At 47.8% G+C, this 14,299-nt stretch overlaps 1 long non-coding RNA gene and 1 pseudogene across 1 annotated transcript; one reads left to right on the top strand and one right to left on the bottom strand.

The window, feature by feature from the left end:
* Positions 1-9,333: 9,333 nt before the first annotated feature.
* Positions 9,334-10,123, bottom strand: LOC100451862 (large ribosomal subunit protein uL22-like; annotated as a pseudogene).
* A 1,367-nt stretch (positions 10,124-11,490) lies between these two features.
* On the top strand, positions 11,491-13,956 carry LOC129051039 (uncharacterized). Its single transcript, XR_008514986.1, has 2 exons — positions 11,491-11,787; positions 13,585-13,956. It is a non-coding gene; the product is annotated as an uncharacterized LOC129051039 (long non-coding RNA).
* Positions 13,957-14,299: the final 343 nt, after the last annotated feature.

Genomic DNA, 14,299 nt, shown 5'->3' with positions numbered 1-14,299 from the left:
AGGGAGCGAGGGGACGCAAGGGAGAAGGGGACGCCGGGGCGGACTAGGGGACGCGAGGGCGGGTGACTCCGAGGAGCGGTGAGGACGCCGGGGGTTAGGGGTGAGGAGATGTCCAGGGGAGGAACGAGGGACTAGAGGAAACCCAGAGGGCAGGGGGACCCCGGGGTAGAGGGGACTCTGAGAGGGAGCGAGGGGACGTCGGGGCGGGCGTGGGGACGCGGGTGGAGGAGGGAACGCCGAGAAGGGAGGTGGGGTGACTCCGGGCGGGGCTGGGGACGACGGGGCCTGGCTGGGGGCGGCTGGGCGGCCGTCAGAGGCGTTCGCGGTCGCCGCTCGCCGAGTCCCCTGCCTCCGGTGAAGCGGCGACGTTGTCGTCGGGAGGCGGCAGGAACTCGGCGTGGCGGCCGAGAGCGGATGGCGGCGCGGGGGACGCGGGGGCGCGGAGCTCGAGGCTGCTCCTTTCTCCTCTCCTCTCAGGGGACAAGCGCGGGGGTGCGGAGGGCGACGCCCACGGCCAGGAAGCACCTTGCCAAAAAGACTTGAAAAATGCCACAATTCTTTTTATTTTTGAGACAGTCTCGCTCTGTTGCCCAGGCTGGAGTGCAGTGGCGCAATCTCGGCTCACTGCAACCTCCGCCTCCTGGGCTCAAGCGATTCTCCTGCGTCAGCCTCCCCAGCCCCACAAGTAGCTGGGATTACTGACGCCCGCCACCACGCCCGGCTAATTTTTTTTTGTATTTTTAGTAGAGACAGGGTTTCTCCATGTTGGCCAGGCTGATATCGAACTACTGACCTCAGGTGATCCACCCGCCTAGGCCTCCCAAAGTGCTGGAATTACAGGCGTGAGACACTTAGCCTGGCTTTTTTTTTTGACAGGGTCTTGCTGTGTCGCCCAGGCTGGAGTGCAGTGGCGCGATCTCGGCTCACTACAACCTCCGCTTCCCGGTTTCAAGCGATTCTCCTGCCTTAGCCTCCCAAGTAGCTGGGATTACAAGCTCGCACCACCACATCCGGCTAATTTTTGTATTTTTACTACAGACGGGGTTTCACCATGCTGGCCAGGCTGGTCTCGAACTCCTGACCTCAAGTGACCTGCCCTCCTTGGCCTCCCAGAGTGCTGAGATTACAGGCTAAGCCACCGCTACTGGCCTGTGCATGGTTTTAAACGGCTCATTGTCCACTTAAGACTCCGTGCTCTTGTGGGAGTCTTGTGGGAGTCAAGCCCCTGATTTGAACAGTACTTTCTTCTTCCTATTAAATAAGAAAAATAAAACAATAAGTGAGTGAATGCTTTTTTTTTTTTTTTTGGATGGAGTCTTGCTCTGTCGCCCAGGCTGGAATGCAGTGGTGTGATCTGGCCTCATTGCAACATCTGCCTCCCAGGCTCAAGCGATCCTCTTGCCTCAGCCTCCCACTTAGCTGGGATTACAGGCGTGTGCCACCATCCATGGCTAATTTTTGTATTTTCAGTGGAGACGGGATTTCACCATGTTGGCCAGGCTGGTCTGGAACGCCTAGGCTCAAGTGATCCTCCTGCCTGGGCCTCCCAAAGTGCTGGGATTACAGGTATGAGGTACTGCACCTGGCCAATAAGTGAGTGAATAAATTTTTCAGTAAAAAGGCTAGTAAATAGGCCGAGCATGGTGGCTCATGTCTGTAGTTCCAGCACATTGGAAGGACCAGGAGGGAGGATTGCTTGAATCCAGGAGGTCGAGGCTGCAGTGAGCCATGATTGCACCACTACATTCCAGTCTGGGACAGAGCGAGACCCTGTCTCAAAACAAAACAAAAAACCTTATTAAATAAGAAAGATAAACTCTCCTGGTCTGTTGAAGAACATGAAGCATCAATCTTAATTCAATACATACAACACCCACAGGGCTTTATGCCTTTTAGAAAAGGAAAGATCTGGCCAGCGCAGTGGCTCACACCTGTAATCCCAGCACTTTGAGAGGCCTAGGCGGGTGGATCACCTGAGGTCAGAAGTTGAAGACCACCCTGGCCAACTTAGTGAAACCCCGTCTCTACTAAAAATACAAAAAAATTAGCTTGGCGTTGTGGCGGCGCCTGTAATCCCAGCTACTCAGGAGACTGAGGCGGGAGAATCGCTTGAATCCGGGAGGCGGAGAGTGCAGTGAGCTGAGATCGCGCCATTCCACTCCAGCATGGGCAACACGAGTGAAACTCCATCTCAAAAAAAAAAAGAAGAAGAAAGAAAAGAAAGAAAGGAAAAGAAAGATCTGGCCAGGCCAGGTGGCTCACGCCTATAATCCCAGCAGATTGGGAACGAGACCCTGTCTAAAAATAAAACTTTTTTTTTTAATTTTGTATTTATTTTTGAATCAGGGTCTTTGTTGCTCAGGCTGGAGTACAGTGGTGTGATCACAGCTCACTGCAGTTTGAACGCCTAGGCTCAAGTGATTCTTCCACCTCAGCCTCCTGAGTAGCTAGGATTACAGGTGCACAGCACCACACCCATGATTAATTAAAGGTTAAGTTTTAACTTTTTTGTAGAGACAGAGTCTCACTATTTTGCCCAGGCTGGTCGTGAACTCTTGGCCTCAAGTAATCCTCCTGCCTCGGCCTCCCAAAGTGCTGGGATTACAGGCATGAGCCACTGCACCCAGCCTCCACTGTGTTTGGACCCCTGCTCAGATCTGTGGCTACACCTGTGATGTCCTGGCCCCTATTTTCCTGGGATATGGAACCAAGCACTGTCTTGTGTTCTATGACAGGGGTAAGACATTGAACTACAGTATGGCATTGTGATCAAATGAAGAGATTAGATCAAGTGACTTATGCAGATGTGGCTAAAGGGTCCCTTTAAAGACTAGGACCGTGGCTGGGCATGGTGGCTCACGCCTATAATCCCAGCACTTTGGGAGGCTGAGGCAGGCAGGTCGCTTGAGGTCAGGAGTTCAAGACCAGCCTGGCCAACATGTGAAATCCTGTCTCTATAAAACAAACAAATAAATAAATAATAAAGACTAGGACCCTACTTACCAGGGCAAGGACTAGGAGTGAGGCAAACATGCAGTTGTGCAGGGTGGAAACCCATCTTATGTAAAATTTTGATACTTCGTTCATCAGAGATTTTTGCACTAATTTTTACTTTTGGAAATATTAAATATTTTAAATGTCTTGATTGCTGAGTGTTTTGACAGCTCTTTGAATTCTGCACCTGAGAGAGTTACATAGCGCCTCGCCCTCCTCCCAGCTCTGCTGTTGCCCAGAAATTGTAAAGAATTGCTTCCTTATTTTAGAGTTTGTATATGCAAACACTAAACCTTATTTTTTTATTTTTTTTATTTTTTTGAGACGGAGTATCGCTCTGTCGCCCAGGCTGAAGTGCAGTGGCGTGATCTCGGCTCACTGCAAGCTCTGCCTCCCGGGTTCACGCCATTCTCCTGCCTCAGCCTCCCAAGTAGCTGGGACCACAGGTGCCCACCACCGAGCCTGGCTAATTTTTTATATTTTTAGTAGAGACAGAGTTTCACTGTGGTCTTGATCTCCTGACTTTGTGATCCTCCCGCCTTGGCCTCCCAAAGTGCTGGGATTACAGGCATGAGCCACTGCGCCCAGCTAAACCTTATTTAAAAAAAAAAAAAAAAAAAAAAAAAAAAAACTTCTGTAGAATATAGAAAATTGACAAATACAAACTAGGATAATTACCAACATTGGCAAGAATATGTGGAAATAAATATTCTCATGCAAGATGGGAAAAGCATGTATAAATTGGAACTTGCTTTTTGGATTATAATACGACAAATGTTTTTTAGATGCTTTTGTCTAGACATTTCTATTTCTAGAGAATATGTACTAAAGAAACAAGGATAAATGCAAAGATATGCCTTCAAGATTGTTTTCATAAAAATTGTGTTTATAATCATGATGCCTCAGAGCATCTTGAGAGTCCCATTGTACAAATGCAACCTAGATTTCCAGGGCATGAGGCCGGGAAGCTGACCCTGTTGAGAGCTGGCCCCTATGCATGAACATACAAGGCTCCTGGAGTAAAGAAGTGTGACAGTGAGGACTCAGAGTGACTATTGTGGAGGAGGCGGAGGGAGGCAGGGGTTACACCACAGGCACATTATGAGTGGGGCTACCTCATCACTGAGAAAAACACACACAGCTTGGTTTCCTGCTCTCTGCTTAGTTTAGTATCATCTCACACCTAGGTAACTGGTGGGTATTTTTGTGTTTGTTTTTGAGACAGAGTCTCACTATGTTGCTCAGGCTGGAGTGAAGTAGCACCTTCGTGGCTCCCTGAAGCCTTGAAATCCTAGGCTCCAAGGGATCTTCCTGCCTCAGCCTTCCAAGTAGCTGGGACCATGGCCACCATCCCCAGCTAATTTTTTTTTTTTTTTTTTGAGACGGAGTCTCACTCTGTCGCCCAGGCTGGAGTGCAGTGGTGGGATCTCGGCTCACTGCAAACTCCGCCTCCCAGGTTCAAGCTATTCTCCTGCCTCAGCCTCCAGAGTAGCTGGGATTACAGGTGCGTGCAACCACGCCTGGCTAATTTTTGTATTTTTAGTAGAGACGGGGTTTCACCATGTTGGTCAAGCTGGTCTCAAACTCTTGACCTCGTGATCTGCCCTCCTCAGCCTCCCAAAGTGCTGGATTATAGGTGTGAGCCACCATGCCCATCCGCCTGGCTAATTTTTTAATTTTTTTTAATAGAAACAGGGCCTTGCCATGATACCAGGCTGGTCTTAAACTCCTGGGCTCAAGCAATCCTCCCCCCTTGGCCTCCCAAAGTGCTGGAATTGCAGGTGTGGGCCACCGTACCTGGCCCAGGTGTATTTGTTAGTCAAGACAAAGTCTTTACTTTTTTTTTTTTTTTTTTTTTTGAGACAGGATCTTGCTCTGTTGCAGGGCTGGAGTGCAGTGGCACGCTCATGGCTCACTGCAACCTCTGCCTCCCGGGCTCAAGGGATCCCTTCTGCCTCAGCTTCCCAAGTAGCTGGGACTACAGGTGTGTGCCAGCACACCCAGCTAATTTTTATATTTTTAGTAGAGATGGGGTTTTACTATGTCGCCCAGGCTGGTCTCAAATTCCTGGACTCAAGTGATCTGCCCGCCTCGGCCTCCACGGTGCTGGGATTACAGGTGTAAGCCACTGCGCACAGCCTTGGCTCCTGTTTTCTAAGGGGCTGAAAATATTCCAGCTCCCCAAAGCCCATGGAAGATGTCGTTTATCTTTCAGATTTACACATTCCTGATCTGACAAATTCCAACCAGAACTTGAAAACTGAACCCTGAAGGGAAAAGGCACACTGCCCTGTGGAGTGGGTTATCTCTACCACCACACCAAAAGTTTGGGGGACAGACTTGCTCTTGCAGGCTGGCTTTTTGGGAAGTATCTGCTGACACAGTGATTTTGGGAGTAGCACTTATGAAAGGAAATGGGAGTTGGCTGGGTTGGCAGGGACAGCTGTCAGGCCAGGATGCATGTATACAAACTATCTCTAGATGCCTGCATTCTCTGCCTGTCCATGGGGAGCTCTGTTAGGAGAATCCCATGTCCCATGGAAATGGCTTGCCCTATACCACCACCTGCTCAGTCACGGGCCAGGGCCACTCCTGTGGGATGGTGCCATTGGCTGGAAAGCTGAGGTAGGCAAAGGCCAGCTGCAGACTGTCCACTAACTGCCCTTGTATGGCTGGACAGCAAGTTCTCCCTTGAAGGAGGACCTGAGGACCACATCTGGGATTTGCCACGGCATGCAACATACATTACATTTGCAGATTTTTCCCCTCTTTGTTTTTTACCCATCTCTGATGTCCTACTTCAAGCACCAATCCCAACTATGAGTGCCCAACTGATAGATGACTCCAGATTCCTGGGAGCAAAGTCTCTGGATGATCTCTAGCTCCCCTGCTCCCCGCTAACAGGGAATTTAGCCCAAAGGAAAGAAAGGAACTCCTGTTTCCCATTGTGACAGAAAATGTTTCTTCTAAGTCCCAACACCAGCTAGCTATGCCACTCTTCAGGAGGAAAGATCCCATTAAAACTGGTGGCATGCCTTCAGTTTCCATCAGAAATCCTCACTGGGAGTCAGTGTGGGCTTCATGCAGATCCCCAGACAGAGGGAGCCTCCACCAGGCTGCAGCCTCCTGACAAAAAAAGGCCAGTCTGCAGTGGCTCACACCTGTAATTCCAGCACTTTGGGAGGCTGAAGCAGGCGGATCACGAGGTCAACAGATTGAGACCATCCTGGCCAACATGGTGAAACCTCGTCTCTACTAAAAATAGAAAAATTAGCTGGGCATGGTGGCATGCGCCTGTAGTTCCAGCGACACGGAAGGCTGAGGCAGGAGAATTGCTTGAACCTGGGAGGTGGAGGTTGCAGTGAGACGAGATCATGCCACTGCACTCTAGCCTTGGGACAGAGTGAGACTCTGCCTCAAAAAAAAACAACAACAACAAAAAACGCCAATCTGAATGCCATGTTAGGGAGATGGAGGAAGATCAAAGTGGAGTCTAGCTGCTACTTGGGGGTAAAAATGCAGATTCAGGGGGTTTGTGAACGTTGGGCATTTAGATTTTCATGATGATTTTGTTTGATGCCAGGTTTTCATTCATTTCATATGATGTGCCTCAAGGCCCTCAAATAGGAAAGAAACCCTCTCTTAAAATGGGAAAATCCAAAAAGATTACAGGTGGAAACAATTGCCTTTTCTCTCTGCCTGTCCCCCTTTTAAGGCTTCTGTGACCTATTAGGCTTTGGTTTTTCCAAAGATGTGGTTCAGTTCAAACCCATGTAAATGTGGCTAAACAGTCAGGGCCTAAAGTCTTTCAATGGTCTGTCTGATTAGAAGAGTGCCATGTATGTTCAATGGTCTGAGGACACTAGAGTGATTTCAATGCCCGTTGCGTTGGAGAAATGGAATGTTGGGAGTGGAAAGTGCTATGTCTGTTGGGATAACAGCTTGTGAGTGCAACTAGCAAAGGACAAGGATCCTATCCAGCCAGTCCCTGTTTGACAATAAATGTGACTTTTTCCATTTATCTTCGCCTCCATGACAATTTTGGCTGACCTTGTCTTTGGAGATGTTTTTCAGCCTAGAGAGCTGGACTCGGTACTTTATTAAACCCAAAGGCCACACTTCCTCAATGCTCACAAAATGCAGCTGATGATGAATGTGGCTTATTAGTGAGGGCTGTGTGCAGAGAGAGGCCCAGTGGCAGACAGAGCTCTGTAATTCTGTCAACATTAATGAATATGAGGCTGTCTTTTTTGGACCACCACAGCTGTCTTCCAACCTGATATATGATATTAATTGTAAAAGAGGGCTTTGTCCTAATTGGGTTTTTTGTTGTTGTTTGTTTTGTTTTGTTTTTTGAGATAGAGTCTCGCTCTGTCACCCAAGCTGGAGTGCAGTGGTGTGATCTCGGCTCACTGCAACCTCCACCTCCCAGGTTCAAGCTATTCTCGGGCCTCAGCCTTCCCAGTTGCTGGAATTACAGGCACGCACCACCACGCCGAGCTAATTTTTGTATTTTTAGTAGAGACGGGGTTTTGCCATGTTGGCCAGGCTGGTCTCGAACTCCTGACCTCAAGTGATCCACCTGCCTTGGCCTCCCAAAGTGCTGGGATTACAGGTGTGAGCCCCTGCAACTGGCCTGTTCTAATTGTTAATCGGAATTTACTTTTATGGGTTTAAAATGTCTCCATGGGCCTGGCGTGGTGGCTCACACCTGCAATCTCAGCACTTTGGGAGGCCGAGGCGGGTGGATCACTTGAGGTCAGGAGTTCCAGACCTGCCTGACCAACATGGTGAGACCCTGTCCCTACTAAAAATACAAAAATTAGCTTGGCATAGTGGCATGTGCCTATAATCCCAGCTACTCGAGAGGCTGAGGGAGGAGAATAGCTTGAACCCGGGAAACAGAGGCTGCAGTGAGCCGAAATTGTGCCATTGCACTCCAGCCTGGGCAACAGAAACAGACTCCATCTCTAAATAAATAAATAAATAAAATAAAATAAAATAAAGTAAAATAAAAATGTCTTCAGCGATACAAATAAGAAAGATCTAAGGTATGGAGATCCATTCTACCAAGAAAGAGGTAGCAACTATGCCAGAGGGCCAGATGTCAGGACAGGACCTCAAGTCCTTGCTACCTACTAGCCGTGTGACTTTGGATGGGTCACCCAACTTTTCTTTGCCAGTTTCCTCGACTCTAAAATGTGTGGAATATAACCTATCTCAAAGGGTTATTGTAAGGATTAAGGGAAGTAATGTATGGAAATGGATTCCAGAGAGAGCAATTTTTGGATTCCTGATATTTAGTGTGCCTAGTGTATCTAGGCTTTCACAGATATCTTGGTCTGTTTTTCTGTTGCTATAACAGAATACCTGGGGAGGCTGGGTAATTTATAAAGAATAAGTTTATTTAGCTCACGGTTTTGGGAGCTGAGAAGTCCAACAGCATGGTGTCGGCATCTGGTGAAGGCCTTCTTGCTATGTCATAACATCATAGAGGGCGTCACATGGCAAGAGGGCAAAAATGTGCATGTTATCTCAGGTCTTTCTTCCTCTTGTTATAAAGCCACCAGTCCCATCATAGGACTCTGCCCTGATGACCTTATCTAATCCTAATTACCTCCTAAAGGCTTCACCTCCAATAAACATATGAATTTGGGGATTTAGTTTCCAACACATGAAATTTGGAGGACACATTCAAACAATAGCAACAGATATGTCAGAATTTAGGACTTCATGGGGTACAGAGCTGACAAGTGCTATAGGGCTGAGGTGTATAATTTAACCTACTTCTAGCTTCTCTGCAAGCATGAGTGGCAACTAAATTTGCTGTTAATATTTACAGTGGAGTCACATAAACCCAAAGACACCGTGGTGTGAGTGGGCCCCTTTTTCTAAGTACTTTGTTGTAATGTTGGTTTTCTTTTTCTCTTTCTCATTTCTCCTCTCAAATTTCCTCTTTCTCTGATTAGGCCATATGGAGTCCAATCTAATCACTCTGATTGCATGCTCAGAATCCAGATTGTGTGAACTTCTTGTGATGCTTGATGGATGTGTAAATTGGCCATAGAATTGGTGTGAATCTGATGTGAATCACCACAGAATGATTCACAAACCAATTCTGAGTGGTCTGGAAATGCAAATCTTTGTTACTTTATCTAATATTTTTTCCTGAGGACCTGTTATTTTCCTAGCACTGTATTTTACATGCATTATTTTAATCTTTGCAACAAATCTATTTTTGAATTCTCATTGCACAACTTTACCTTCTTTAATGGCCTTTATTAATTTTCCTCCATTCTTTTTGTTTTCCTTTTAATTGCATTTATTTTAATGCTGAATTTACTCCCGTGCCGTAAGTTTTTGTTTCTTCAGTTTCTTCTGGGATATCTTTTTCTTCTGGGCAACCTCCTCTTCTGGTTTAGGAACAATCTGTTCCTTTTCAGTAAGGATCATCTCAGTGTGGCAGAGAGAGCTCATGTATGGGTTAATCCGACCATAAGCTCTGTAGGTCCAGTGGCACATCTTCGGTCCTTTGTTCACTTGGATATGCTCAATGACCAGAGAATCTACATCTAAACCCTTACGTTCACCATTACTCTCTGCGTTTTCAAGCATGTGCAGCAAAAATTTAGCACTCTTTTTGGGCCACCGACCTTGTGTCCAGCCCCACTGTTTGCCAACTTCATTATTGTAACATTAGAATGGTACGCACTGTTTCTGTAAAGCGACATCTTTCAGACACTTCGTGGCTTTTCGTATATGCACACCCTTGATGGCCTTGGCAGTTTCACAAGTGTTTTTTGAGTGGAACACGAGGAACTCTTGGATCACAACTATGAATTGCATACCTTAAAGTGAATACGAACATTGGAACCTCTTGATTTGCATGATTTTGCGGGATTCTCGGGGTCAAGTGAATAGCGAAACTTTTTCACAGATTACCTTGGGCCGCTGAGGGAAAGAGGCTCCATTCCTTTTTATGTGGAATATCTTCCTTTAAAAAGCCTTTTGCTGTCCACCCCCCCGCCCACAAGAGATTTTCTGCTTTTGGCTTCAATTCACATTTTGATAATATTGTAAGGACTCTTGCATCTTTATAGAGTTTTTTTTTTTTTTTTTTTTCTGAGACAGAATCTCACTGTGTTGCCCAGGCTGGAGTGCAATGGCATAATCTTGGCTCACTGCAACCTCCGCCTCCCAGGTTCAAGCAATTTTCCTGCCTTAGCCTTCTGAGTAGCTGGGATTACAGGCGCCTGCCACCATGCCCGGCTAATTTTTGTATTTTTAGTAGAGATGGGGTTTCACCATGTTAGCCAGGCTGGTCTAGAACTCCTGACCTCAGGTGATCCATCTGCCTTGGCCTCCCAAAGTGCTGGGATTACAGGCATGAGACACTGCACCGGCCTGGAGATTTTTTTTTTCAAAACATGTTTAATCTATTGTTCAGTCCATTGACATCTTCCCTTTCTGAAGAAAAGTGTTCCTTTTTTTTCCTTTTGTAGAGATGGGGTTTTGCCATGTTGCTCAAGCTAGTCTTGAACTGCTGGGCTCAAGCAATCCACCCGCCTCTGCCTCCTGAAGTGCTGGAATTACAGGTCTGAGCCACCGCGTCCTGCTGAAAATGTTCCTAAGAATAAAATTGTATTGATCACAGGTTCTCCCAAACCACAATTTCAATAAATTCTGGGCCAGGACTTAGGCCCCCGTATCCCACAGAACCATTAACCAATCCTGGGGTTCTTTAAAGGAAAGAGAGGTACAATCCACACCTTTTTTTGTGGGGAAAGGTGGCTCCTCTAAGCCCTATTTTGAGGTTCTGATGTTTCTTGTCATCATGAGCAAAAAGGCAGCCTCTGTGCACCTGTACAAACGGTTTTGGTTCTTCTCTGCAGGGAATGACCTTCATTTATTTCTGTTCCTATGCCCCCAGTTCAGTTTATTTGATGAATGTTTCCAAAGGTTCAATGGGTTTCAGTCTAAATTTGTCCCGGAGGTTCTAGAGATGTCCAGCTGGACAGTGGGCCCCACTGAGGACATCTGTCCCTGAGCTGGAGGCACAGCTTCCCATGGAGGCACCGCTACGCGGCATCCACACTTCCCACAGCACATCGGCTTCCCGAGGCCGCCACCCGACCCTGGTTACGTAGACCCCGACAGACCTGGGCGCGAGGCAGGGAAGCCGCAGGAGAGTTCGAAGGACGAGAAGCCTGGAATGCAGTCAGAGGCTGGGCCTGGGAGACCTAGCACAGGGGTGCAGCCCCAGCCCTGGCTGACATGCAGACAAGGCCTGGGACTTAGGGGACCCAAGACAGGTGAGCGTGGCCTCCTCAGCGGGGTCAGGGTTCGGGGTTACCTAGAGGGAAGGCCAGGCAGGAGCAGCAGGAGCAGTAAAGGCTCTCTCTGCCCAGACTCTGGCCAGGGTCGGGCCCTGGAACTCTGGTTTTACCCCCGGCTCGCGCCCTCCCTGCCAATCCCAGGTGAGGCTGCGCGTGTGTCACAATGGGGAGCCTATGACGGCACGCTGGCCCACCCCACCCCACGTGCTCATCTGGAACCGCCTGTCCTACTTGCTGCCCCATCGCGACAGTTCTTCCCCTCCAGCTCGGTCCACCACCTGCCCCCATGCTCGATCCTCTGTGGAACCAGGAGCTGTCCCACACCTTATAGAGGCATAATTGGGATGAGGGACAATGACTTGCCCAGGATCACCTCGCCAGTTGGAAAGGAGGAAACGTCCCACACCCGTGGCGCTGTCTCCGGGGGGTGCTGCGTCCAAGAGGCCCACCCGCAGGGGTAAGCCTGAGTGCGCGAACCCAAGCAGGAGAAGGGAGCTGGGAATCTCCCAGTGGCTGGGGACCCCTGCTCCTTCTAGAGCCTCTGCCTCTAGGTCTTTAATAAAGTATATACAATGTGAGTATCAAATGCCTTTAAAAGCAGATTTTCTTAAAAAAAATAAGTAGCTATATGTTATCATGAGATGTGATTCATATACCATACAAAAATAGCTAACGTTATATTGAGATAGAACTCACATGCCATAAAATTCAGTGGCTTTTAGTATAGTCACAGTTATGCAGCCATCACCAAAATCAATTGTAGAATATTTTTATCATCCCAAAAAGAAATCTTAACCGTCACCTCCCAATCCCCATGAATTAGTCAGAATTCTCCAGGGAAAGGAAACCAATAACACATATATGCATTTGAATTGGCTCTTGCAAGTCCTGAGATCTCCAGGGTCAGTCAGCAAGCTGGAAACCAGGAAGAACTGATGGTTTTGTTCTAGTCTAAGTCCAAAGGCCTGAAAGCTAGGGGAGCCACTGGTGTAATTTCCATCTGAAGGCCAGTAGGCTCAAGACCCAGGAAGAAGCAATGTTACTCAAGGGAGGGTAGGGTTTTTTGTTCTAATCAGGCCCACCTATATTTGCAGTTGGCTTTACTCAGTCTACTGATTTAAATGCTAATTTCATCCAAAAACACCCTCACAGACACACCTGGAATAATGTTTGACCAAATGTCTGGGCACTCTGTTCCCCAATCAGGATGACAAATAAAATTAACCATCACATCTGCCAGTTTCTACAGCCCAAGGTTACCACTAGTCTACTTTCTATCTTTATGGAATTGCCTGTTTTGAGTATTTCGTGTAAATAGAATCATACAGTACATGGCCTCTCGGCTCACTGCAACCTTTGCCTCCCGGGTTCAGGCGATTCTGCCTCAGCCTTCCAAGTAGCTGGGATTACAGGCACACACCACCACGCCCAGCTAATTTTGTATTTTAGTAGAGGCAGGGTTTCACCATGTTGATCAGGCTGGTCACAAACTCCTGACCTCAGGTGATCCACTGCCTCGGCCTCCCAAAGTGCTGGGATTACAGGTGTGAGCCACCACGCCTGGCCACATTTTATTTTTCCATTCATCAGTTGGTGAATATTTGGGTTCTACTTTTTGGCTTTTTTTTGAAGGAGTCACCCAGGCTAGAGTGCAATGGCATGATCTCAGCTCACTGCAACCTCTGCCTCCTGGTTCAAGCAATTCTTGTGCCTTAGCCTCCCGAGTAGCTGGGAGGCGACCACCACCATGCCTGGCTAATTTTTGTATTTTTAGTGGAGACAGAGTTTCGCCAGATTGGCCAGGCTTGTTTCAAACTCCTGACCTCAAGGGATCCCCCACCTCGGCCTCCCAAAGTGCTGGGATTACAGGCGTGAGCCACCGTGCCTGACCTTTGCTTTGTTTTTTTTGTTTGTTTTTTGTTTTCTTTTGAGACTGAGTCTTGCTCTTTTGCCAGGCTGGAGTGCAGTGGCACGATCCCCACTCACTGCAACCTCTGCCTCCCGGGTTCAAGTAATTCTCCAGCCTCAGCCTCCCGAGTAGCTGGGACTACAGGCGTGCACTACTACGCCCAGCTAATTTTTGTATTTTTAGTAGAGATGCGGTTTCACCGCATTAGCCAGGATGGTCTCGATCTCCTGACCTCGTGATCTGCCCACCTCGGCCAAAGTGCTGAGATTACAGGCGTGAGCCACTGCGCCCGGCTGTGCAGGAGCTTTTCAAAGTCTTTATTTCTCCATGTTTCTCTTTCCCCAGCCTCTTCCCTCCTAGGTGCTCTGACGTGTCTGCTTCTGGCCCCATCTGTTTTCCCTTGCTCCAGGTGGCTACAGCTGGCATATGCCTTTAAATCCTTTCAACAAACACTGCTGGGAAGATGGCTCCAATGCTGAAAGTTCTGAGGGCGATGAAACAAAGGCAAGCCTCTGAGTCAGTCCCTCTGGTTGCTGCCAGACTGGTCAAAAAATACAACCACAGCTTTTTGAGAACAAGGACCTTATTGGCCTCTCTGGCACAAGCAAGCTGCCCCGGGATTGTGGGCCACCATCTCCATGGCTGCTTTCTGAACTGGGGATGGTGAAGTGATTGGGGATTACATTGAAATGCCACAATATCTCTTACCAAAATTTAGCTGCTTCTTTCTTCATTAACCAGTCCCTCGGTGGTTGTTTTTTATTATCCCAAAATTCAGGAAAAGTAAATTCTGACATTTTTTGCCAGTTTAATTGTTGCTTTAGTGGAGGGATGGGTTTTAGAGTTCTCTAGTCCACACCATTTTCAGTGACATCATTTCTTTAACATTCTTAAAAGTGCTCCTAGTCACACCCATACATCATTTTGAGGTATCAGTGAAGGGTCTTATAATTTATAATGGACAGAAATTTATTAGCTCACCGTTCTGGAGGGCTCCAGGTTCTGGCAAGGGCCTACTTGCTGTGTCATCCCATAGTGGCAGGGCAAAGAAAGAGTGAGA

Source organism: Pongo abelii, chromosome 19 (assembly GCF_028885655.2).
Source record: "Pongo abelii isolate AG06213 chromosome 19, NHGRI_mPonAbe1-v2.0_pri, whole genome shotgun sequence".
Lineage (NCBI taxonomy): Eukaryota > Metazoa > Chordata > Mammalia > Primates > Hominidae > Pongo > Pongo abelii.
This window is presented reverse-complemented; position numbering and strand designations above follow the sequence as displayed.